This window comes from Macaca mulatta, chromosome 1 (genome assembly GCF_049350105.2).
Source record: "Macaca mulatta isolate MMU2019108-1 chromosome 1, T2T-MMU8v2.0, whole genome shotgun sequence".
Classification (NCBI taxonomy): domain Eukaryota; kingdom Metazoa; phylum Chordata; class Mammalia; order Primates; family Cercopithecidae; genus Macaca; species Macaca mulatta.
In genome coordinates this window covers 58,811,236-58,835,910 of record NC_133406.1, presented here as the reverse complement: position 1 = coordinate 58,835,910, position 24,675 = coordinate 58,811,236, and the positions used below count along the sequence as shown (strand labels likewise).

General features: G+C 45.1%; 1 long non-coding RNA gene across 1 annotated transcript; it reads left to right on the top strand.

The window, feature by feature from the left end:
- The first annotated feature begins 9,409 nt into the window (after positions 1–9,409).
- Positions 9,410–21,081, top strand: LOC144341032 (uncharacterized). Its single transcript, XR_013417607.1, has 3 exons — positions 9,410–9,478; positions 10,416–10,529; positions 20,942–21,081. It is a non-coding gene; the product is annotated as an uncharacterized LOC144341032 (long non-coding RNA).
- The last annotated feature ends 3,594 nt before the right edge of the window (positions 21,082–24,675 follow it).

The window sequence follows — 24,675 nt, the reverse complement described above, 5'->3', positions numbered from 1 at the left end:
TTGCTGCCTGGTGACTGATTTGTGTTCCTGGAGGAACTTGATCAGGAACCGCTTGACAGCACGCCAGTACGGTGGCTTCACAGAACTGAGAACCTGAAGACCTGAGATCCATTCTTGGTTCAGTCTTGTGTCCATCCTGAAGATAGTTAACACTGGTGTTCATCTCCATGCTGAAGAAAATTCTCTGAGACTCTCTTTCCCGTTTCTTCTCATTGCATGGGTGTGATCTGACCCACATGAGTGTAAAATGGTGTCCTGAGCCTGCTGGTTCTCTCCTGGGGCTTTCTTGTCTAAAGAGCTTTTCACTGTCCCCTCATGATGGCTCCATTGATGATACAATGAAAGCTTTCATTGGCATCTCCTGAATCTCCTAGAGTCCCCTGAGTGCCCTCTCTACAAGAGGCTGGGAGCAGACTTCCCAGGTGCTACCCTCTACTTTATTTTAAAAACTCGTGGGGATGAAAAACACTGCCCTTACATTCTGGTAGCATGAGAATTTAAAGGAAGAGAAATTTTCATTTTCTGGTTGACTTTCTGAGATCACTTTAAACTGACCATAAGCTAAAAGGACCAAGACCACAAGCTATGGTAGAAATGAGAATTATGAGGAATTTTGTACAGTGGAAGGGACCTGAACTGTCAACAATATCATATCCTGGTCCACACTGGGGGACATTTATGATCCTCTGGAAGAATTGTCATGGAGACTATCTCAAGATTTACAATTATGCTGACATTTCCTAGTCATGTGACTACAGCCTAGTCTTAAACTCACTGAATGTCTGTTTCCTCATTTGTAAGAAGGGATGACAATATTATTAGTGGAAGGAGCATGGACTTTTGAACAGATCGACCCAGGTTTAAATTCCACTTTTACCTCCTGGAGGCCATGAGCCTGGAGTGTTTGGAGCAGAGGGGAAGTGGGAGGAGAATTATCAGAGAGCGAAGGGGCCAGTGATCACATTGGGCTATAAGGCCATCCTAATGACCTTGGCTTTTACTCTGAATAAGATGGGAAGCAGTTGCAATGTTTTGAGCAGAGGGATCACAATTTGTAACTCATGTTTTTAAGAGACTGGCCTGGCTGCTGGGTTGAAAATAGACTGAAGGGAAAAAGGGGTGGAAAGTCTGAGATCCAGATATGCAGCCCCTGCAATAATCTACATGAGAGAGGATGACACTTTGGACAACGGTGTCACAGTGGAGATGGTGAGCAGGTCAGATTCTAGATGTACTTGTAGGTAGATTCTAAGGACTTACTGACTTGTCACAGTTTATCATTATGTAACTGAGTAGTTATTGTTTTAAGAATTTGTCTAATCTACTAAACTGAATACTCTATGGGGCAAGAATCGTATGTGTATTTTATGCACTGATGAGTTTCTTGTGTTGAGCTCAGTTCAGCAATATTTGATGAAGGAATGAAACCTGAACATCTTGAGAAGCTGTGTCTGCTCTACCCCCTAAGCCAACTCTCTCTCGCCCACCCTCTCCACTTCTCTCCAGCAATTCTCTGACTCCACAGCAAAGTGACAGGTTGGTTGGAGCTGAGACCAGAGAGGAATTGCAGCCACAGACAAAGTGGGAGAGTGGTGGAAAAGTGATGATGGAGGTGGAGGGCAAGGAAATATGGAGATGAGAAGGACACACTCAGGCAGCAGCCTGAATAATCACAGGGCCAAAGAGAGGGAGGAGATGGGAGAGTCACATGGAGGAGATGGGAGAGTCACATAGAAGATGGAGGTTGGGGCCAAAAGAAGAGAGAAATGGAACCTGGGCTTTTCTATGGCTAATGTTAGTGTAGGTGCTCCTCTGAGATCAGTCCACCAACGACATTGATTCACTGGCATGGTAGGGATGGACTTCACATCAGAAATACTGGGAGCCATGGAGTTGTTAGCTTGTGCTCTTCCCTGGGCACCAATAGTCGAAGGTCTATATCTGACTTCCACCAGGTAGCCTGGTGATTCTGGGACAGGGTAGAAATGGATGAGGGAGGCTGGAGATATTGGGGTTGAAGAAGATCTAAGTCTGTTTTATGCTGCTGTAACAGAACACCACAGGCTGTGTAATTTATGAACGATAAAAATTTATTTGGTTCGTCGTTCTGGAGGCTGGGAAGTCCAAGAGCATGGCGCCAACATCTGGTGAATGTCATCTCATGATGGAAGGCAGAAAGCAGAAGAGTGCATGAGACAGAAAGAGAAAGGGGGATAAACTTACCCATTCTATCAGGATCCCACGTCCATGATAACTAACCCATTCCCAAGATAATGGCATTAATTCTCCTATGAGGGCAGAGTCCTCATGACTTGATCACCTCTTAAAGGCCCCACCTCTTAATACCACCACAATGACAATTACATTTCAACATTAGTTTTGGAGGGGGCATTCAAACCATACCAAGGGGCATGTGTATGTGAGAGCAAAGCTGAAGGAGGAGAATGGTGCACATGGAGGTGCGTGGCAGGGCATGAATGTACCTCAGGGACAACCAGAGAGCAGACCATTGCTGGGATCTGAAGGAGAAAAAGAGAGGGGATCACAAGAAAGGGGGGTACAGAGATACAGGGATGCCCCTCTTCTGACCCATGTCATCTTCTTCTTCTTCTTCTTTTTTTTTTTTTTTTGAGACAGAGTCTCACTCTGTCACCCAGGCTGGAGTACAATGGCACAATCTCAGCTCACTGCAACCTCTGCCTCCAGGGTTCAAGCAATTCTCCTGCCTTAGCCTCCTGAGTAGCTGGGATTATAGATATGTGCCACCACAACTGGCTAATTTTTGTATTGTTAGTAGAGATGGATTTCACCATGTTGGTCAAGCTGGTCTTGAACTCCTGATGTGATCCGCCTACCTCAGTCACCCAAAGGGCTGGAATTATAGGTGTGCACCACCGTGCCCGGCTTTGTCATCTTCTTTTTAAATTAGTGATCCTCCCTCACCAGGCCATCACACACCATCCCTGTCTTCAGCAGGGATTCACACATGTTCACAGGCTGTCTCATAGCTCTGGCCACAGCCTACGCTTACCCCCATACACAGCTCACCTTGCTACCTATGACATATATGTGCACACACTCCTTGCTTTCTCCACTGCCTCGCCCATAGAAGAACTTCACACATTTGGTTGTCTAACGTGTGTGTAAACACATACATACATACGACACACACACACACATCTAGGCACCAGACAATTTAGTCTTAAGATTGTAAGTCCTGCCCTGAAATGTGACACCTTTCTTGCCTCATCATTCTTCTCCTAGGTCTAATCTGGAGAGAGAAAATTCTGGTGATACTAGAATTTTATTCTAGCCCAGCATACCTGCAAGAGCCTTATTGTAGTCCTTCCAATAGAAGGTCCCCTTTGCTGCCTCTGAGCCTATTTTAAAGTCACTTAATCTTTAAATCTGAATTTAAAGATTTAAAGATGCTCTGAATCTGGATCTCTTTCTTTTTGTCAAGTGCCATTCTTCAAAGCTTATTAAAGAACTGTCTCTGCCAGAAACCTTCCCTGGTTAACTATTCTTGACTCAGTTTCCTCCTGCCCTCTCCTCTCTATCTCCCCCTACATCTGCTGCCATTCTAGCATCACACGAATGCCTTCCAGAGACCAGGCCTGCATGTCTTATCCATTCCCCTCCCCACCCCCACCCCCGCCCCACACTCAATACACAATCCCTGTGAGCTCCCTAAGGAGAGGACGGTGTCTCCTTCTCCCTCTGGTTATCCCCACAGCACCTCAGCCTGGGTTCTGCCCAGGAATTACTCAGCCCTGGGTGTTTTGCCAGGAGATGGGATCTTTAAGGGCAGAGACCTGAGCAGACTAAGCATATCACATGTTTACCGAATGACTGCCTGAGGAATGGAGAGGGGTGTGGACAGGACAGTCAGAGAGTGGCCAGCTCAGGACTACAGGTGCTAGGGTGAGGCTTCTCACCCAGCAAGGCCAGTCTCAGAACTTGACACGGACCTCCCCTACTAAATGACCTACAGGAGGTTGCCCTTGACTGGCTGGAGAAGATTTAGTACCTCTCCAGCTCTAGCAATGAATGAGCTGCCCAGGCTGTTAATTGCCTTCAGTTAATTGTTAGCTTTTCTGCCAGGGACACTATGGTGAGGAGAGGAGGTGAGAAGAACCTGGAACTACGGGGAAGGAGGGCAAGTCTTAAGGGCAGGGGGTTGCGGAAGCTCTACAGTCTAAAGGGGACCTGGGCAAATCAAACCCCTGTACTGAGGGCCACCCCAGGAGGTGAGAGGCCAGAGGCCAGAGACAAAGAGCCAGGAATAGAAAGAGATGTATATATTTGCTTGCAATCTATTTTTAATATCCCATAAACATGCTTTGCTCATAACCAAGGCCTAGCTGAGCTTCCAAGCAGGCTCATTCCAGCTGCCCCCCAAGAATTCCTCAAAGGTTATCCCACCAAAGTCCCAAAATCCTGAAATCAAGAGAATCAACAACTCCTGAGACACAGGTCTGACACTATCCAAGGGCTGTGATTGGGGCCATTTATGGCTGGCCCCAAAGAAAAGGGTGAAAATAGATCAAGACACGTTTTCCAAAGAGATAAGGAGAGGAGGGCATGGAGGATGCCTGAACGGGCTGGAAACGCATCTCTCCTTCCTCCTCTCCCCAACCCCTGTCCACCCACAAGTTGGGCACTGACCAGCCTGGGGCGGCAGAGCTACCACCTCCAGTGGCCCCAGTGAGGGCGCTGAGGAACACAGCAGTGCAGCTAGAGCAAGGCGGTGCACAGAAGGGAGGGTGGGCTGCTATTTGAATTCAAATTCTCACTGGCTCCTTTCACCTGATTTTCTTCAACTTGTGTTTCAGTTTCCCTGACTCTTCAACACACATCTGGGAGCCTCTCCTCCTTTCTGGGGAAATTGGGAAAGTTGGTATGATGACATCTGGAAGGTTCTTGCTGCTCCTTGGGAGACAGTTGCTGAGTCCAAGGGGTATTATCAGAACCCTTAGGCTGCAAGCCCAGCCCATGTTCCCCAGCTGGTGGGAGAGGAGGGTTGGGGGTGGTCTGCAGTTAATTTGCAGTGGTGTAAAAATCCTAATCCCAGTTACAGTTGGAATTTTCTGAAGAACACAATGAGCTCAGGAACACCCCTTTCAAAAGAAAACCCCTCAAACTACTCCCAAGGTAAACATTCACTCTACCAAGGGTTCCTTCACACAACAACACAGACAGACACACACACACATGCACACAAAACAAAACACTGTACCTTTGTACTTATTTTGTATGTATGTATGTATTTATTTTTAGAGACAAGGTCTCACTTTGTCACCCAGGCTGGAGTGCTGTGGCACACTCATCATCGCTTACTGCAACCTCGAACTCCTGGACTCAAGTGATCCTCCTCTCTTGGCCTCCTAGAGCTCTGGGTATACCTTCATACTTATGAAGGGGAACTAAGTCACAGAGAAATAATATGGTGCTTAAGAATAAAGGGAGACAGGAAGTTCCCCTTCCAGGAGGAGTCCAGGAAAATATTCCTCCCATCACTTTCCTCTCCAAATGAAGGCCCACTGAAACAAGGTGTCTGCCTCTGTTCAAACAATTCTTGGAACATGCGGCACACATACTAATAGGAACAGAAGCTGAAAGGGAAAGGTTGGTTCTATAACCACAGGAAAGGATCGTGGCTCTCTCAAACTTCTTGTAAGGTTTACAGAGAATGTGATGGACGCGTTCATTTTCACAATAGTTAAAGGAAAGTTCTGCCCACTGACGTGAGTGAAATTCATTAATTCATTTAATACATATTTATTGAACTACTTATGTAGACCAGATATTGTGCAAGATGCTGGGGTCCTTGTCCTTACAGAGTTTTCAGTCTAACTTACATTCTAGCGGAAGATACAGGTGAAACAAGTGATCACAGAGAAGCAAAACAAAGGCTTTAGTGGGAGACTATGAATCAGAGCTCAATGGGAGCACATACAGGAAGATCAACCGAACTGAGGGAGAAGAGCAATCTGAGGAGGCTTCCTGGAGGAGCTGACAGCATGAGAAGGACTTAGCTAAGTGGAGAAGATGGAAGAAGCAGCAGAGGAAACAGCATATGCAGAGGCTTAGAGGTGGAAGAAAGAGGGATGCCCCAGAGGAAGTGAAATAAGTCCATTACATCTGAGGTAACTCCTCGAGGTCCCTCCTCACCAAAGACCTCCCAGAGCCGTTGGGCACCCTGTCCTGAGCAAAAATCACCTCACCAGCCACACATAATCTAATGAGGTTCTGCTTCCGGATTTCTTCCGAAGTGCATCCAAAAGGCCTAGTAAGCTACTGCTGCTCCAGCCGGAGAAGATAAACGCATTCGTCATTGAGATTTGTGTGGGTCTCCTTCCTTAGGGAGAAGGCTGTCTGGGCAGGTCAGGACTGAATACAGTGGTCAGAAGACCTGTGGGGGCCAGGTGCGGTGGCTCAAGCCTGTAATCCCAGCATTTTGGGAGGCCAACGCCGGCAGATCACCTGAAGTCACAGGTTCGAGACCAGCCTGGCCAACATGGCAAAACCCCATTTCTACTAAAAATACAAAAATTAGCCAGGCATGGTGGCAAATGCCCGTAATCCAGCTACTTGGAAGGCTGAGGCAGGAGAATCGCTTGTACCCAGGAAGTGGAGGTTGCAGTGAACCGAGATCACTCCACTGCACTCCAGCCTAGGTGGCAGGGTTAGACTCCGTGTAAAAAAAAAATGACTGATGGGTCTCCTCCTCCCTTTTGACACAGCACCCCACAGCTCCATTACAGAAGAGCAATCTTGACCCTTGATTAGTGCTCCCCAGTGGCCTCTGTCCACCGATGACCTCTGGTGGGAGGGGTGAGGGAGGTGTCCCATGCTTGTGCAGGTCCAGCCAACGGCATTACACAATAATTGCCCACTGCTGCCTCCTGGGATGCCCACCCAGGCCCCAACCTTAAACCACTTCTATCAGAGACCAGCAAACTATATGGCTCACAAGCCTAACCTGGTCTACAGTCTAGTTTTGTAAATAAAGTTTTATTGGAAAAAGTCACATTCATTTATTTACCTATCACCTGTGGCCGCTTTTGTGTTCTAACAGCAGAACTGAGTCGTTGCCACAGAACTTGTATAACCTGCCTAAAATATTCACTATCTAGGCCTTTACCGGAAAAGTTTGCAGACCCCTGAGCTAGATTATCTGAATACTTTAAATCCTTATATATGCCCCCAACAAATCCCTGAAAGCCTTCCCCCAGAAATTCCATTTCACCAAATGCCCCAGACTTATAAGTTGTCAACACTGAAAAACATTGACAAGAAACATGAAGAACCCCCTTCTATGGAGATTTGTAAGAAGAGCTCTCAGTTGGGCATGGAGGAGGGATCATCCAGCTGAGAAGCAGGAAGTGGACTTTTTTACCTCCTAGCCCTCTGTGTGAGCTGAGACCAGATGATGGAGGGATGACGTGGAACGTTATAACAAAAGATTATGAAATCATGGCAGCTGTGAGAGAAGCATCAGGTGGAAACAAGAAGGGCTGGGTCACGGGAAGGCCAGGGCTTCTGGAGGAGCAGGAAGAGGGCTCCAAGCTCAGCCCTCATGACTCATGAAATAGAGAGGCCCTGTCAAGTGATGTCTTCTGATGGCTGCCTCATCAGCAACCCTAATCCTGCAGGGTTTGCACACTCCTCTTCTGTCCCACAGCGACAGCTGAACTCAGTCAGGAGGCCCAGACCGGCCTGTTGGACAGTACAGAAAGAGAAGCAAGTGAAGTCTGAGAGGGAGGAATTCTCCAGGGGGGGATTGGAGGATTGTAAATCTGCAAGGGCCTCCAGAGGTCATCTTGGTCACCCCTTCTCCAGCAAGAGCTGCACACACCCAGCTAGAGGGAGGGAGGATATTTTGGGTGGATAGAGTCTGAGGCTGACAACTAGACTGTTAGTAAGTTCTTCCCAGGCCCATCCCTGCTGGGTGGCTCAGAGGATGCACTCTGGAGCCAGAGGGTCTGAGTTTGAATCCCAGCTCTGCCACTTTCTTGCTCTATAACTTGGATAAAATGATTTAACCTTTCTATTCCTCTGTTTCCATGCTTGTAACATGGGAATAAAATGATATCTTGATGTTTGGGGCAAGGCCTTTCAAATTCCAGAGTATTCATTAAGCACCTAATGTGTGCCAGACACTGTGTTAGGCATTTTACTCAGTTTGGGTCATTTGGAAGGACTCAGCCAGAGACAGTGAGACACCATTTATATGTGCCAGTGTCTTCATATTGGGAGCACTTATTCCACCGTCTTCTTCCTAGGACTGATTTTTGGGCCTCAAGGGTAACTGTAGGAGGTCCTTCCCTGGTCACTCCTGCCTGCGCCTGCCCCTCCTAATCATAGCTGGACAGTCCCTGTCCCAGGCTAAGCCAGCTGCAGTTGGCTGTGATTAATGGCCTCTATTAACAGCAAGTTGTAAACTGATAAAGTACACAGTGCCCATGAAAATCTCACCTCTGCTAAATTCCACACCAGTGAGTACTCACTCCTTAACCCCTGAAACCTCCTGCCTTGCCTCGTTTGAGAGACATAGTGACAGAGAGTACCTTTAACCAGAGGAATTCAAAATGCTTTGGAAGCAGTAAACAACTCCATGAATTATTTGGGGGAAAGGCCCAAATCCTAAAACCTGGTTTCACATGGAGTGGAGCCTGGGGGAGATGAGACTAAAGTCCAGATCAGGGAAAGTAGTTTCAATCAGCCTCAAAGTAATCTCAGAGCTGCCTCTGGCCAACAGCTGTGTGCCCTTGGGTAAGTCACTTTCTCCTATCAGGGCCTCGCTTTCCTTATTTGTTAAATGAGAGGTTTGGTTCAAAATGATTTCCGGTCTACTACTCTACTCAGCAGACTTAAGAGTGGTTCTGATCACAGGAATCTTTACAAAAAAATTTAAAAAATTTAAGAAAAAAAATCACACTCCAGGCCTTAGTCCCATTCCTTCTTTCCCTGAGAGAATCTCTGCAAAGCAGCAGCCCTCTTCCACCTGGTCATCCCCTGCCTCTCTACACTCATCCAGCCAAGCAATTAGGTTGGTTTCCTTCAAGTCAATTACCACCATTAAAAAAAACCCAAAAACAAACAAACAAAAAAACAATGAAATTGGCATTCGTTGGTGAGCAAATGTGCAGGCCAGACAGGGATATGAGATCCACAGTTCAAACAAACCCTTGCACACTCCTGACGTGTTTTTTCCAAACACTCTTCGGAGTCTCAGTTTTATCCTTAAAAGGCAGAGAGATGCACAGGTTTTAGCTTAACCCACTGCGCAGATGAGAAAACTGAGGTCCAGGGAGACCCCATGATCTAGGGCGAGCGGCAGGTGGGAGATTAGAACCCGCGAGGCTGCCGCGGCCTCTGCTCCCTCCCCGCTAAGCTCTGTCCCACAATGCACCCGAGAGCAGGAGCTGAAAGCCTCTAACACCCACAGATCCCTCTATGACTGCAATGTGAGGTACGTAATCTCTCTCGTGTGAAGTGTTTATGTGTAAAAACAGCGGATTAGTGTCTCCGTGCTGCTATGTCTTCTGGGATCAGCAGGACCCAGCCTCCTGCCCCGCCCTGGGATGCGGAGCGGTGACCTCCAGGCGCGGTAAATCGCCGCGGCGCCCGGGACACAGCGACCAGTGCACCCCCGCGGTGGGTCCCGGCGGGCTTTCCATGACCTTCGCCTCACGCTTCTAGCCCGCCGCCCGGCAGGGGGCCTGGGACGTCCTCCCAGCCGGGATCCATCTCAAGCCCTCCCACCTCCACCCGCCGCCCTCACCGCCCCCCGCCCCCCGCAATCCTTCCAGGCTTGGCCCTCGCGTGGGGAAGGACGGAGCGAGCGGGCGGCTGGCTGGAGGCCCGAGTCTCGGGGATTGGTTACATTTTTCCCTGGGTTAATTACCACGGGGAGGGAATCTGAGCTGTGCCTGTCTCGGGCACAACAAGCCTTGTCGCCTGGTGAGAGAATCTCAGTCTTACTCAGGTAACACCTGCTGGCCCGGGACGGAAATGTTCTCATTCTGGGAGGCGCCATCTCCCACAGAGGACTGCAAACGCCCCAGGCGGCCTGGACCCGGACTGGAGCCTCCCGTGGTGGAGACTGGACAGGGTGGCGACGGGACTGGACGGCTGGAGTGTGGGGGTCACTCGGGGGTGGGGCTAGGGCGGGGCACGTTTGGGCTGCGAGGATTTGCCTGAAAGGAATCCCTCCTTGGCCAACCCCACCCTGTTTAACCCTGATGCAATGCACTTGCCCTTTGCGTTTACCCGGGGGCAAACATTTAACCTTTCCATTTTTTGCACTGACTTAATGAGTCTCGGTGTCTAGCACAGGCCTTGACACATAGTAGGCATCCGATATCTGTTTGTGAATGCACAAGCCCATCAGCGTGTCTGTCTCCTAGGGGAGTCGTGTTCTCAGACTTGTCAGCATTTCAGCACCCAGTTATGACATGTCACGTGGGCTACTACTGGTAAAAATGTGAGCATCCAGATGAGTGCATTTTTCGCTTTTAAAGGTAAGTTGAAATAGATTGAAGATTATTTTCATCATAATGCTGCTCACTCTCTTGAGTCTGATGTGCTATCATAAATGGGAGAGAAAAGGGTGGAGGTTGTAGGGGACATGTTATTTGGTCTTGTTCTAGTAATAGCTTTTGATTTCATCTTGGGGAATGACCTTGGGCTGACAATCAAGGTGTCCTGATCTTCTTGCCAAGGAGCAGGCTTGAGGCCAAGTTAGGTCCAAGGGACTGACTCTGTCATCTGGACTTTGAATGTTGAATAGTGACCTAAGAATAAGGGAAAAATCCATTACAGCCAATGCACCTCCATGGCATACCAGGGGAGGACGCTCTAGTTTCGGCCTTCTTCAAGTCTTGTTCTTCAGTCATTTCATAGATTATATGAATTTCTCACTGCTTTCCAACAAACTTTTTTTTTTTTTCTTTAAACGGTCAGTTTCTGTTGCTTACGACCAAAGCACCCTAACTGCAGGAGTCACAGCTGAAGATTGGGAATATGTAACACTACCTAGCTTCTCTGGGCAGCAACTCAGTAGATTGTGTTCAGCGCTAAAGAATCCTTAGTCTACTCTATTATTTTACAGATGAAGAACTAAGGTTCCAAGTTCAGTGACCAAGTCACGGTCACACAGCCAGATTCACAGGATCTCAGAGTTAAAAGGGAACTCAGAGTCATTCATCAAACTTTTCATCTGATATTTACTTTCCCTCTGAAATAGCTTCAGCAAGTGCCCATCCAAAAAAAAAAAAAAATGTGTGAACACTATCAGTGACAGCAAGAAATCTCTCTGGGCAACTCATTCCTCTTCCACATGACATCACCTCAGATAGCCAAAGACTGCTATCACCACCAAGATTTTTCTTTCTTAGGACAATGTCCCATTTCCTACAGCTGTTCCTCATGTGGCAGGGTTCAAGGCCTTCACCACACTGACCACTGTCCTCTAAATGCATTCTGGTCTGTGTTCCTTGGAGCATGTGTCCCTAACATGGAACAGAGCACCCAGCTGTAGGCTACTGGTGCAGAGTTGGTGGAGCACCACTACCCTTATTCTAGAGAAAATGAGTTCTTAGGTCCTAAGTTCCTCTAATTCAGCCTGAGGTCAAATTAGCTTGTTTGTTTGTTCTTGTCAGTCACATTACACTTGTGCTATTCACTAAGCTATCCTCAGTTACTTTTAGCTGTCCCACTCATATTTGTGTAAGTGGGAAACTTAGATTCAGCCTTCATTTCAACCTTACAGTATCTTTTTGGATCTTGATATTCCCTGCTCCTGTACCCTCTTCCCCAACCCACCTCTATACCTAGACACAGCTTTGCAGTTTCCGCAATTTTCTAAGCATGTGCACTCTCCTCATCTAAGTTCTTTACGCAAATGTGTGCATTCTAAAACCCTCCCTCTAATCGCTTTAGCCCAGGAGTTCAGAGCAGCCCGGGCAATGTAGTGAGACCCCGTCTCTACAAAAAAAAAAAAAAAAAAAAAAAGGTAATATATAATTAGCTGGGCATGATGGCACAAGCTTGGAGTCCCAGCTACTTGGGAGGCTAAGGTGGGAGGATCGCTTGAGCCCAAGAGGTCAAGGCTGCAGTGAGCCATGATAGCATCACTGTACTCCAGCCTGGGTGACAAGTGAAACCTTGACTTGAAAATAAATAAGTAAATAAAAATAGAAATAATGCCCCCCGCTCCAGGATTTTGTTTACCAGGAAACTAAAAACCATCTTATGTTATGTTATGTTTTGTTATGTTATATTTTTTTGAGACAGTCTCGCTTTGTTGCCCAGGCTAAAGTGCAGTGGTATAATATCAACTGACTGCAAACTCTGCCTCCCGGGTTCAAGAGAGTTTCCTGCCTCAGCCTCCCAATTAGCTGGGATTACAGACACCTGCTACCACGCCCAGCTAATTTCTGTATTTTTAGTAGAAACGGGGTTTCACCACGTTGGCCAGGCTGATCTTGAACTCCTGACCTCAAGTGATCCACCTGTCTCAGCCTCCCAAAATGCTGAGATTACAGGTGTGGGCCACCATTCCTGGCCTAAAAACCTTTTTAAATTAGAAAATCTCTGTAAGAATCTGAAAAAGTTTAAGATCATCTTTATCCCCCTCCCCTAAAATACACCTGTATATAGTCATATAAGATTCATACAAGATTGTGTATGATGATAACCCTGAGTACCCTATTTCTCAACAATTCTACTCCTAGGTATACACCCGAGAGATGAGTGCACATGTCCACCAAAAGACATTTACAATAGTAGTAGCTTTGTTCACAATAGCCAAAGACTGGAAACAACGCAAATGTCCAGCTGCAATAGAATGGATAACTAAATTGTGGTATATTCATACAATGGAATACTATTTAGCAATGCAAATGAATGAACTACTGCTACATAGAACAATATGGATAATTTTCACAAACATAATGATGACCCAGAAAAGCCAGGCACAGATGAAGAGTAGTTACTGTATGATTTAATTACAGGAAGTTCAAGAACAGGCAAAACCAATCTATGTTGAAAAAACTCAGAATTCTAGTTACCTTCATAGTGAAGGTAACTAGGGCACAAAGAGCTTTCTGGGGGAACTGGGAATGATTTACATCTATAGTTACACAAGTTTATGCATAGATAATGAAGCCATCCTTGCAAAACTTAGTAAGAAACTTATGGCAGTAGGGGAGATCTGATCTAGCTAAGCTTCATCTTGCCTTTGGCCTTCAAGCTGCCCTTAATTATTCCTAGGCTTAGGCCAAGCTAACTTCGGGAGACATTTAGTTTATAGTTTAAAGGATAATCGCCCATCCCCAAAACTCAACCACCTTTGCAAAGCTAATGAGAGACCACCAGGCTAGGAGGATAGAGAAGCCTGAATTCAGCTAAGGTGTAGACATAAATGATTGCCAGTCATTATTCTGGAAGTCACAAGATATGCAACTTCTCCAGTGACTCCTGTGGATAACGTCACTGTTGTACAACCCAAGAACAGCTTTTTCAAGTTTTTCCCATGTCTAACACCATGCTCCACCTGGACTCGCCAGCCGCTCCTGTGGCCCCACGCAGAAGCAACTCGGCCCAAGAGGACAGCTTTGGCTCCCTGTAATTTTATCTCTGACCCAACCAATCAGCATTCCCCATGCCCTAGACCCCTGTCCACCAAACTAGCTTTGAAAAACCCCTAACCTCTGAGCCTCCAGAGAGATCGATTTGAGTAATAACTCTGTCTCCCGCATGGCGTGGCTGGCCCCGCATCAGTTAAACTCTTTGTTTACTGCAGTGCCATGGTCTTTAGGAACTGATTTTGTTTGTGCAGCTGGAAGAACCCATCAGGCGGTTACAGTAACAATTCACTGAACCCTTCAATTAAGATTTGTATACTTTATCCTATGCAAATTGTAACTCGATATGAAGGTTTAAAAAATAAAAAAATACATCTCTATCAAAATAAAAACCCTTCCAAATACACTTAGAATTGACTTGCATACACATAGCACGCTTTGTAAAATAATGATCTTGTTTAGTGCTGTCACTTTACAGTTAGGGAAACTGAAATTCAGAAGGAAAGAGTTGCCCTACTCAGAATCACACAGAGATTTAACAGCAGAGCTGTGGCAGAACCAGGGATCCTGGCTCCTAGCCCTGAGTTTTCCAGTGTAAAAATTCATGCAGCTATACACAGGGGCTTATACGCTTTATGGTAGATCTGTTATACCTCCATTTAAAAAAATTAAAAAACAAAATACATGACAGGACTGGGGTTTATTTTCTCCCTTTTGACCGCTGGTAGAAGAGTCTTTCATAAAACTAAAATGTCAGGCTGGGCATGGTGGCTCACACCTATAATCCCAGCACTTTGGGAGGCTAACATAGGTGGGTCACTTGAGGCCAGGAGTTCGAGATCAGCCTGGGCAACATGGCAAAACCCCATCTCTACTAAAAACACAAAAATTAGCTGGGCATGGTGGCAGGTGCCTGTAATCTCAGCTACTTGGGAGGCTGATGCACCAGAATTGCTTGCACCCAGGAAGCAGAGGGTACAGTGAGCTGAGATCATACCACTGCGTTTCTAGCCTAGGTGACGGAGTGAGACTCTGTCTCAAAAAAAAAAAAAAAAAAGATTCATGGTCTTTTTTTCCAAGTCCAATACTAGATGGACTTGGAAAAAAGTTGTGAAGCTCATACATAGTATCGTGGGCAGTGACTAACTGGGGCCAATGGTGTGGATGGTAAAAGGAATATACTAAGACAGTCACAGGAAAGAAAGGCAGATTTATTAAAGAAAGTAGAAAAACACATTGCAAAAAAGCAACAGACAAATTAGCAAGAGAGGAGCTGACTGCAAGGAGACAAAGGTTTGCTGGGATTTTATAGGATGGTGCCTGTGCTGTGTTCTGGTGGGGGCTACATGCAATATTGATAATGCCAAGGTTGCAGTGAGCTAACTTGCATTTTTCTATCAGCTGAGGGTCTGGTGGTAAGTCAGGCACAGAAAGATGGTGAGTTATTTGCACTGGAAGGCTATATGTCCTGGACCACTAAGAAAGGCAGACTTATAGCTTATCTGCTTTTTCTTTTTGCTTTCCCCTGCTCCTGACAGTCTAAATCTTTTCCCCTAATTAGGACTCCATGCATAAGTGATCAGGGGACATGAGTGGAGAGCAATTGCTTACAATCAGGGCCTCCATTTCAGTCTGCTATTCTGGCTAAGCAAGGTCCCACCCTTTAAAATTAAAAGACAATTGGCCAGGCGCGGTGGCTTACGCCTATAATGCCAGCACTTTGGGAGGCCGAGGTGGGTGAATCACGAGATCAGGAGTTCAAGACCAGCCTGGCCAACATGGTGAAACCCCGTCTCTACTAAAAATACAAAAATTAGCTGGGCATGGTGATGCGTGCCTGTAATCCCAGCTACTTGGGAGGCTGAGGCAGGAGGATCCCCTGAACTAGGGAGTCAGAGGTTGTAGTGAGCCGAGATCGCGCCACTGCTCTCCAGCCTGGTGACAAAGCAAGACTCTGTCTCAAAAAAAAAAAAAAAAGAAAATTAAAAGACAATTCTCTTTGGTGGAAACCATACACATAAAACATTGTCTGCATTTCTGTTCTCCTTTTTCTGTATTCACCATAAGCATTATACGCTTGGCTCCAGGTAGCAAACCTATATCTTCTTCTATCTCTAAGTTACTAATATAACTTTATAAAAGAGCCCTTTTTGAGTATTCTTTGAATTTTTGGCAGACTTCAACTCATGCTGGACTTTTATCTCTCCTAAATGATAATGAGTGTGTGTATATATGTATATATATACACACACACAATTTTCTCTTAAAAAGTGATAAACTGTAATCTCAGCATTTTGGGAGGCCGAGACGGGCGGATCACGAGGTCAGGAGATCGAGACCATCCTGGCTAACACTGTGAAACCCCGTCTCTACTAAAAAATACAAAAAACTAGCCGGGCAAGGTGGTGGGCGCCTATAGTCCCAGCTACTCGGGAGGCTGAGGCAGGAGAATGGCGTGAACCCGGGAGGCGGAGCTTGCAGTGAGCTGAGATCCCGCCACTGCACTCCAGCCTGGGCGACAGAGTGAGACTCAGTCTCAAAAAAAAGAAAAAAAAGAAAAAAAAAGTGATAAAATGTGATGCATGCTCATTAAGGAAAAATTTTAATGGAAAAGTAAAATAAAAAACAAGTTACCCATTGTCCTTTCCTTATCCGTTCCTGTGAAAAACAAGCAATCTGTTTTTTCCTTGCTTAGCATCCGATTGGGCCTGACAGCAGTTAATTATGGTGTCTCACCCTCCCTATGGAGACAGCCAATCAGAATTATTCATCAACCTGGCCACAATAATTGGTTGATGGATCAACTTGTGACGGAAGCAAAGCCAATTAGCGTCTTCCCTGAGATTGGTCCCATGGATGCTATGATAAAGATGGTCACTTTTTCTTTGATGTTCATAAGCCACAACAATGCAGGGCTGAGGTCATTGGCAGCATCTTTCCAAAGAGGTGAAATGATCCTGTCTGAGAATAAAGGAAGTTCACAGAGGAAAGCAGAGCCAAGAAATGGAGACAGTGACAGAGCCCTCAGGATACCATTTCTCTATTGGCTCCCACTGTGCCTGAAGCTGGTTCTACAGATTAATTTCCCAGTTATGTGTGCTAATGCATTACTATTTATTGTATTTTTTAGGTTGAACCATATGAAACCACCATTTTTGTAAGTCGAAAGCAGTCAAATATTGGCAATTTTATATGGCTCAGCTTAATAAAGCAAATTTGAGTTAGATTGCAAGTTAGCATCTTGACTAATTCAGGTAGGCTTCTAAAAAATTAACTTTTGAGACAGTTGTAGATTTGCACGTAGTTATAAGAAATAATACACAAAGATCACTTATAACATCTTATTAAATGATGGTACAGTATTAAAACCAGGTTATTAACATTTCCATAATCAAGATACAAAACATTTCCATCACTACAATGATCCCTTACTTTGTCTTTTATAGTCATATCCACCTCCACCCCCTCCTTAATACCTGCTAACGTGTTTTCCATTTCTACAATTTTGCCATTTCAAGAATTTATATAAATGGAATCATACAGTATGCAAACTTTTGGGATTGGTATTTTTACTCAACATAATTCTCTGGAGATTCATCAAAGTTGTTGCATATGTCAATAGTTGATTCCTTTTTTGTTTGTTTTTGGCTGAGTTCTATTTCACGGTACAGATGTACTGAAGTTTGTTTAACTGTTCACCCATAATAGGACATCTGAGTTGTTTCCAGTTTAGGGCTATTTTAAATAAAGTTGCTACAAGCATTCATGGACAGATTTTTATGTGAACATAAGTCTTCTTTTTTTCTAGGCTAAATGCCAAGGAGTGCAATTGCCTAGAGTCATGTGGTGGTTCCAGGTTTAGTTTTAAAGAAACTGCCAAACTGTTTTCCAAAGAGGCTGTGTCATTTTCTGTCCCCACCAGCAATATATGAGTGAACCAATCCCTTCAGATCCTCACCAGCATTTGGAATTGTCACTATTGTTTTTATTTCATCCATTCCGATAGATACATAGTTAGCCATTCTGATAGATATGTAGTAATAGCTCATTATTTTTATTTCTAAAATATTTTTTATTTATTATTTATTTACTTTTATTTTTTGAGGCATAATCTCACTCTGTCACCCAGATTGGAGTGCAGTGGCGTGATCTTGGCTCACTGCACACTCTACCTCCTGGGTTCAAGCAGTTCTCATGCCTCAGCCTCCCAAGTAGCCAGGACTACAGGCGCACGCCACCATGCCCGGCTAATTTTTGTATCTTTAGTAAGACGGGGTTTCGCCATGTTGACCAGGCTGGTCTCAAACTCCTGACCTCAGGTGATCTGCCTGCCTCAGCCTCCCAAAGTGTTGGGATTATAGGTGTGAGCCACCGTGCCTGGCCTGGTTTTTTATTTTTTATTTGAGACAGGGTCTCACAGTGTCACCCAGGCTGGAGTACAGTGGCATGACCACGGTTCACTGCAGCTTCAACTTCCCAGGCTCAGGTGATCATCCCACCTCAGCCTCCCGAGTAGCTGGTACTACAGGCGTGCACCACCACACCCAGCTAAGTTTTTGTATTTTTGGTAGAGACAGGGTTTTGCCATATTGCCCAGGCTGGTCTCTTAAACCCTTGGGTTCAAGCAATCTGCCTGCCTCAGGCTCCCAAAGTGCTAGGATTATAGGCATGAGCCACCACACTCTGTCTTCATTATTTTAATTTGCATTTCCCTAATGGCTAGTGATGTTGAATATCTTTTCGTGTACTTATTTGCCATATGTATATCCTCTTTAGTGAAATGTCTATGTCTTTTGCCTGCTTTCTAATTGTATTTTTTTTACTGTTGAGTTGTAAAAGTTCTTCATATATATTACATACCAGTCCTTCATTAGATATGTCACGTGCAAATATTTTTATTCTCTTAACAGGGTCTTTCAGAGAGCAAAAGTTTTTAATTTTGATGAAGTCCAATTGATCATTTTTTTTCTTTTGTGGATTGTGCTTTTGGTGTTTAGAATTGTTTGCCTAGCCCTAGATTCCAATAACTTTCTCTCATGATTTTTTTCTATTCAGTTTTACATTTAAGTCTATGATTCTTTTTGAGTTACATTTTTTACAAGGTATGAGACTTCAGTCAGGGTTCTTTTTTTTTTTTTTCCCCCTATGTATGTCCAGTTGTTCCGGCACCATTCATTGAAAGGCTATCTTTCCTCCACTTCATTGCTTGTACACTTTTGTCAAAAATCAATTGGGCATAAGGCCAGGCACGGTGGCTCACACCTGGAATCCCAGCACTTTGGGAGGCCGAGGTGGGAGGATTGCTTGAACCCAGGAGTTTGAGATCAACCTGTACAATATAGCAAGACTCTGTCTCCACAAAAAATAAAAATTAAAAAATTAGCCCAGCATGGTAGCACATGCCTATAGTCCCAGCTACTCAAGAGCCTGGAAGTCAAGGCTACAGTGAGCCATGATTGTGCCTGGGTGACAGAGATCCTGTCTCAGGAAAAAAAAATAAATCAACTGGGCATATTTACTTAGATCTATCCCTGGGTTCTCTGTTCTATATGTCTATACCTCCACTAATACCACACACTCTTGATCACTCCTAAAAAAAAGGTTCCTGGCATGTAGTAGATGCTCAATACATGGAATTATTATTCAATCACCCAATAAATATATACTACTATTCACATAGTTACTAATATTCTTTACACTTAATTTTCAGCCAAATGCACCTTATCTATTTTAGCAACTTGAAGTTCTCTTAGCCTTAGAAATGGCTATCATAAAGTATCTGCATTAAAAGAACCAAAAAGTGCATAAGTAGAATTTTATTTAGAGGAAAATTGGTTCCAAATGATAGAACCCGATCTGTTAATACTCAGGGAAGGGATCTAGAAGTCACTGGAGCAGCACTTCCCAAAGTGTGTTCCTTGGTACACTAGTCTTGAAGGATGCTCTTCAAAAAAGAGTTTGTGGTCAAAACTGTGGGAAACACTAGACACAATAATGTATTGTAAGGGAGTCACAATATGTCTTATCACATCAAAGTATCTGAAAAGTTCTGAAGTAAAATGTGCCTATTTAATTTACTTTAAGGTTCCCCGAACTAATTTATTCATAGAAACCACATTTTCCCCACAGACAGTTTGCATCCCATGTACAGTAACATCCCATGATACTGTTCCTGGGAGCATACTCCCTGAAGCGTATTTTGAAAAATGCTACCATAGAGTATTATCAGAAAGACTTCAGAATATCAGGTCTGGTAGGAAACTTAGGGCCTTCTGAAGCAGCAGTTTTCAGAGTATGGTCTGAGGACTCTGTGGGCCTCCAAGACTCTTTTAGGGAAACGAGTTCTAACTGTTTTCCAAGAAATACTAAGATGTTACTTGCTGTTTTCACTCATTCTCCTACAAGCATATAGTGGGGCTTTCCGAAGGTTAGATGGCATGTGATATTGCAAGTGACTGAAGGCAGAACCAGATGTGAGAATGCACCTGTCTTCTATTCAACCGGATGGTAAGGGGGGTTATAAAAATATAAATTAATGCCACTCTTCTTACTAAATTTTATCTTTTAGAAAAATAGTTGGTTTTTTTTTCACCAAAAGGTGCTTATACATATAATGAATTCATTGTTGTTACATAAATATGATTAAATTTTGTTTTAATTTCAATACTGCAAATATTGATAGGACCCAGATAAACAAAAATTCCTTAAGGTCCTCAATTTTAAAAAAAAATTTTCCCCCAATATAACCTCAATCTTTTTTTTTTTTTTTTTGAGATGGAGTTTTGCTCTTGTTGCCCAGGCTGGAGTGCAATGGCACAATCTCAGCTCACCGCAACCTCTGCCTCCTGGGTTCAAGCAATTCTCCTGCCTCAGGCTCCCAAGTAGCTGGGATTACAGGCATGCACCACACGCCTGGCTAATTTTGTATTTTTAGTAGAGGCAGGGTTTCTCCATGTTGGTCAGGCTGGTCTTGAACCCCTGACCTCAGGTGATCCACCTGCCTCGGCCTCCCAAAGTGCTGGGATTACAGGCATGAGCCACCATGCCCGGCCTAACCTCAATAATTTTTAAGAATGTAAAAAGACACAAGACCTGAAAGTTTAAAAGCTGCTCTTCTAAACAAATCTTTTCAGGGGGAAACTGAGACCCAATGGGCTAGTGCTTTGACAGGAGTAAGTTCAAACTAGAAGCCGGAACTTATGATTTCTGGTTCCAGGGCCTTACCACAACCCTACGCTGCCTCCTACTCACTACTGCAAGCTGAAAAACAAACAAAAACCCAAGATATTTGATGAAGTTAAGAACATTGAAACCAAAAAGTGAGCTGTTATCCTCTATTTATGCAGTGCCATGAAGTCTACAACCAAAAGAACATGTGCAGTGGTGGGAGCTGAACCAAGAAAAATACAACACAGGGAGCTGAACACGTAGCACCCAGGACGGTGTACATCAGGGTGCCTAATGGGCAACTGCTGGTAGAATGCCTGACATAAACTGGGTCTAGTATATCAATTTAAATATGGGTGTGCATATTACATCTGTATGTGCATTTACATATAAAAAATAGTAAACCAGGCAGTGTTTGTCATTTATTAAGCTTTAGGTAGAATAATGCTTTTATTCTAAGTTTTGTTCAATTAAAATGTAATTCAGCCAGGCGCATGGGCTCATGCCTATAATCCCAACACTGGGAGGCCAAAGCAGAAGGATCACTTGAGGTCAAGAGTTCCAGACCAGCCTGGGCAACATAGCAAAACCCTCATCTCTCTCTCTCTTTTTTTTAAAAGTGTAATTGCTGTTTGCTTAAGAGTTGCTTTAGTCAAGTGGTGTTGAGAGTGCAGTGTGTGTGTATAAAAAGGCAAATATGGGGACCCCAGCCAAAAAGAGTGTGCCTATCCAGGGGCTTGCCAAGCTAGAAAAGGGTACTACACAGCAGGGCACTCTCTGCCCTGAGCTCAGTGCCCCCATCTCCCTGATGCCTGAGAAATCCTGCTACAGCCAGAGAGATAAGAGGTACTCAGGTATCTGAGGATGGTGCCCATACTATTTCAAAGACATTGTCAGGCACCTGACCTGCCATCTGTGGCTAGAGGGCAATGTCCTATAAGAGGTGGGTCAAGCGCTCCTTTGTACTCCCACATTACTGCCCCTTTGAGTGTGTTAACACATATCTGTATTCTGTCATTTGAGCTTTGTTCTCTGTTTAGGCTGGATGATCTTTTAGTGTGTCTAAGACATGGTTGCTAATGCAAAAATTAGGAAGTTAATCATCTCATAGGAGCTTGAGGTGATGAGACACTGGACAGATAAGCTTTGGTGGGGATTAAAGGAAAAGCAGGGGCATATAATTGATGCCAGGGAGAGTAGACACCATTTGGGAGTAATGACAGCGCTCATCCCCTATCCAAGAGCACCAATGGTAGAGACAGGGAATGAGGAGGAAACCAGACCCTCAGCTGTGGCATGGATGCCAAGATTTCGCCTCGTAAAGTCAAACTGATTTTAGGGTTATTGGATAAAAGCAGATATGAGCTAGAGGGTATGGGTTTTGGCCTGAGTTCTAGAGCTCCAAACTTGGGGGCAGGATGAAGGCTAAGTCCTGAGAGGAAGCAGTGGAAGGCTCCAGAGCTTCCTTAGGCCTCCTCTGCTGGAGAGAGTGCATTGCTGACGTTACCTGGTCTCCACCCTCTCCATGAGCCCTGAGCCAGGGGCTCCCTGCTCCCTCCTGGCTCACATTCTGACTCTGATGTCACTGGGCTCCCTGCCCTCCCTTCCCATACGCTCGTCCTGGCATCAAGCCAAACTGAATCGTTAGCTATTTTTCTACATGCCTCTCCCTGCACTTCCCCAGTGCTATCTCCCTACACCGCCCCTGCCCCCCACCAGAATGCCCTCCTCAGTATCACCTTGCTCCTGAATTGTGTCCCAAATTTTGCCCATCCCCTTCCCGATAGTATTGGTTTCCCATGGCTGCTGTCGCAAATTACCGTAAACCTGGTGGCTTCACACAACACAAATGCATTATCTGACAGCTCTGTAGGCCATAAGTCTGACAAAAGTGTTCCTGAACTAAAATCAGGGTGTCTACAGGGCTGCATTCCTTCTAGAAGCTCTAGGGAAGAATGTATTGGCTTGCCTTGACCAGCTTTTGCAGCACCCACAGTCCTTGTCTTGTGGCCCCTGCCTGCATCTTTGAAGCCAGCAGCATAGCATCTCTCTGACCCTACTTCCACGTCCATCTTCTTCTCTAACCACAGCCAGGAAAGGTTCATCTGTTAAGGAGCCATCTAATTAGATTGGGCCCACCTGGATAATCCAAGCCGCTCTCCCCAACCAAGGACCTTAATTTAATTATATTTGCAAAGTGCCTTTTACTGTGTAAGACAATATTCACAAGTTCCAGGGATTAGGATGTGGACATTTGGGGGTGTGACATTGTTCTGCCCCCACCACTCTGGCACAGCCCAAGTAGCCCTCACTGCCCTCAAAGCCCCCTCTCCACCATTCTGGGCTCCGCTGGCCCTTGGTCTAGGTTTCCCAAGTGCCGCTGCAGCCTTCCCCCAGCACAGCTCTTACCACCCTGAATTGTCATTGCTTGTTGATTTGTCATTTTCTTGCAATAAACTTCAAGTTCAGTGGGAACAGGGACAGGGTTTGTCTTGTTTACTGAGATATCCCCAGCACCTAGCACAGTGCTCAAAAAATTTTTGAAGGGAAAAAGCATTTCTGATACAGGAGATAGAAATTATTTAGGCAGACAGCAAGGACAAAAAAGTCCTTAGCAGAACTTCCCTTCTAATAAGAAGCAGTCCTAGAAATCATTTCTTTTCCAACACAGAGTAGCCTGAAAGATTGGGCTGCAAACATATATAAGGAAGCTGGAAGCTTGCATGGGGAAATGCTGGCAGCTGCACTCATAGAAAAGGGCTACCAGGGGGGCCAGGCATGTTCACCATGGGGCTCTACCTTCCCTTTTTTGTTAGCACATGTACAGTAAGAAAGAACTGGGCAACATGGAGAAGCTCAGGCAGAGAAGCCACCTGCATAATAAAGATTGGGCTGGGGGCTGCCAGAGATTTGTGCCCTATACAGATGGCACACCTGGTGCTAACTTTTTTTGAGGTGCCCTGTATAGATGAGATACCATCTCCCCACTAGCTCATCTATAAAACCCCCTGCATTTCACCTTGAATCGGCAACCCATTTTTCCAGGACCCCTCTCTGTAGCAGAGAGCTGTTCTCTTTCTTTCACCTATTAAATTTCCACTCTTAACCTCACTCTTTGTGTGTCTGCATCCTTGATCTTCATGGCCTGGAGACAACAAACCTTGGGTGTCACCACAGACAACAAGGCTGCTTCACTTCTACAACACATCACTTTTCATGCTACATTCCAACCATGTGATTGGTCTCCTATTAGGTTGTGCATTACTTGAAAGCAGAGTTACATATGATTTGTCTATTGTATCCCTGGGGTACCTAGCATCTGTGAGCCCTGGAGTTTGGCTCACAGATAGCGCTTGGCACATGTTTATGGAATTAAATTGAATGAATAGGTTCAGACTAACTTCACTGGCATGGCTCATAAACCAGGGCACATGGAGGATGCATGGGAATGAGGTGCCCTGGGTCAGGTAGGACTATTTGGGAAAAGCTTCTGCAAGGCAAGTGCTTGGGCAGAGAGTTGAATTAGATGAAAGATAAGGACTGGCAGGGCTAGGCATGATAATATCCTATGGAGGACTGCAATGAGCAAAGTCAAATGTAGGGACAGCCAGGGAGGGGAGTAACCAGTGATGAGATGGGGTGGGGAAGCACAGAAATGGTAACCACTTGGCTTGGTTGCCAAGTGGAGGGGTCTGAATTAGATGCAACAGGGTGCTTGCTACCAGAGATTATTGAGCAATGAGCGATGTGCTGAAAACAGAATTAGAGGAAGATAGGATGAAACTAGGAGGACACAGGAAGGGAGTGCATTTCAGGGAGCAGAATGCTAGCTGAGGAAACATACAGGCAGGGTAACAATAGCTACTTCTTGGGGACACCTGGATAGACAAGATGTGGAAATAGGAGAAAGGAG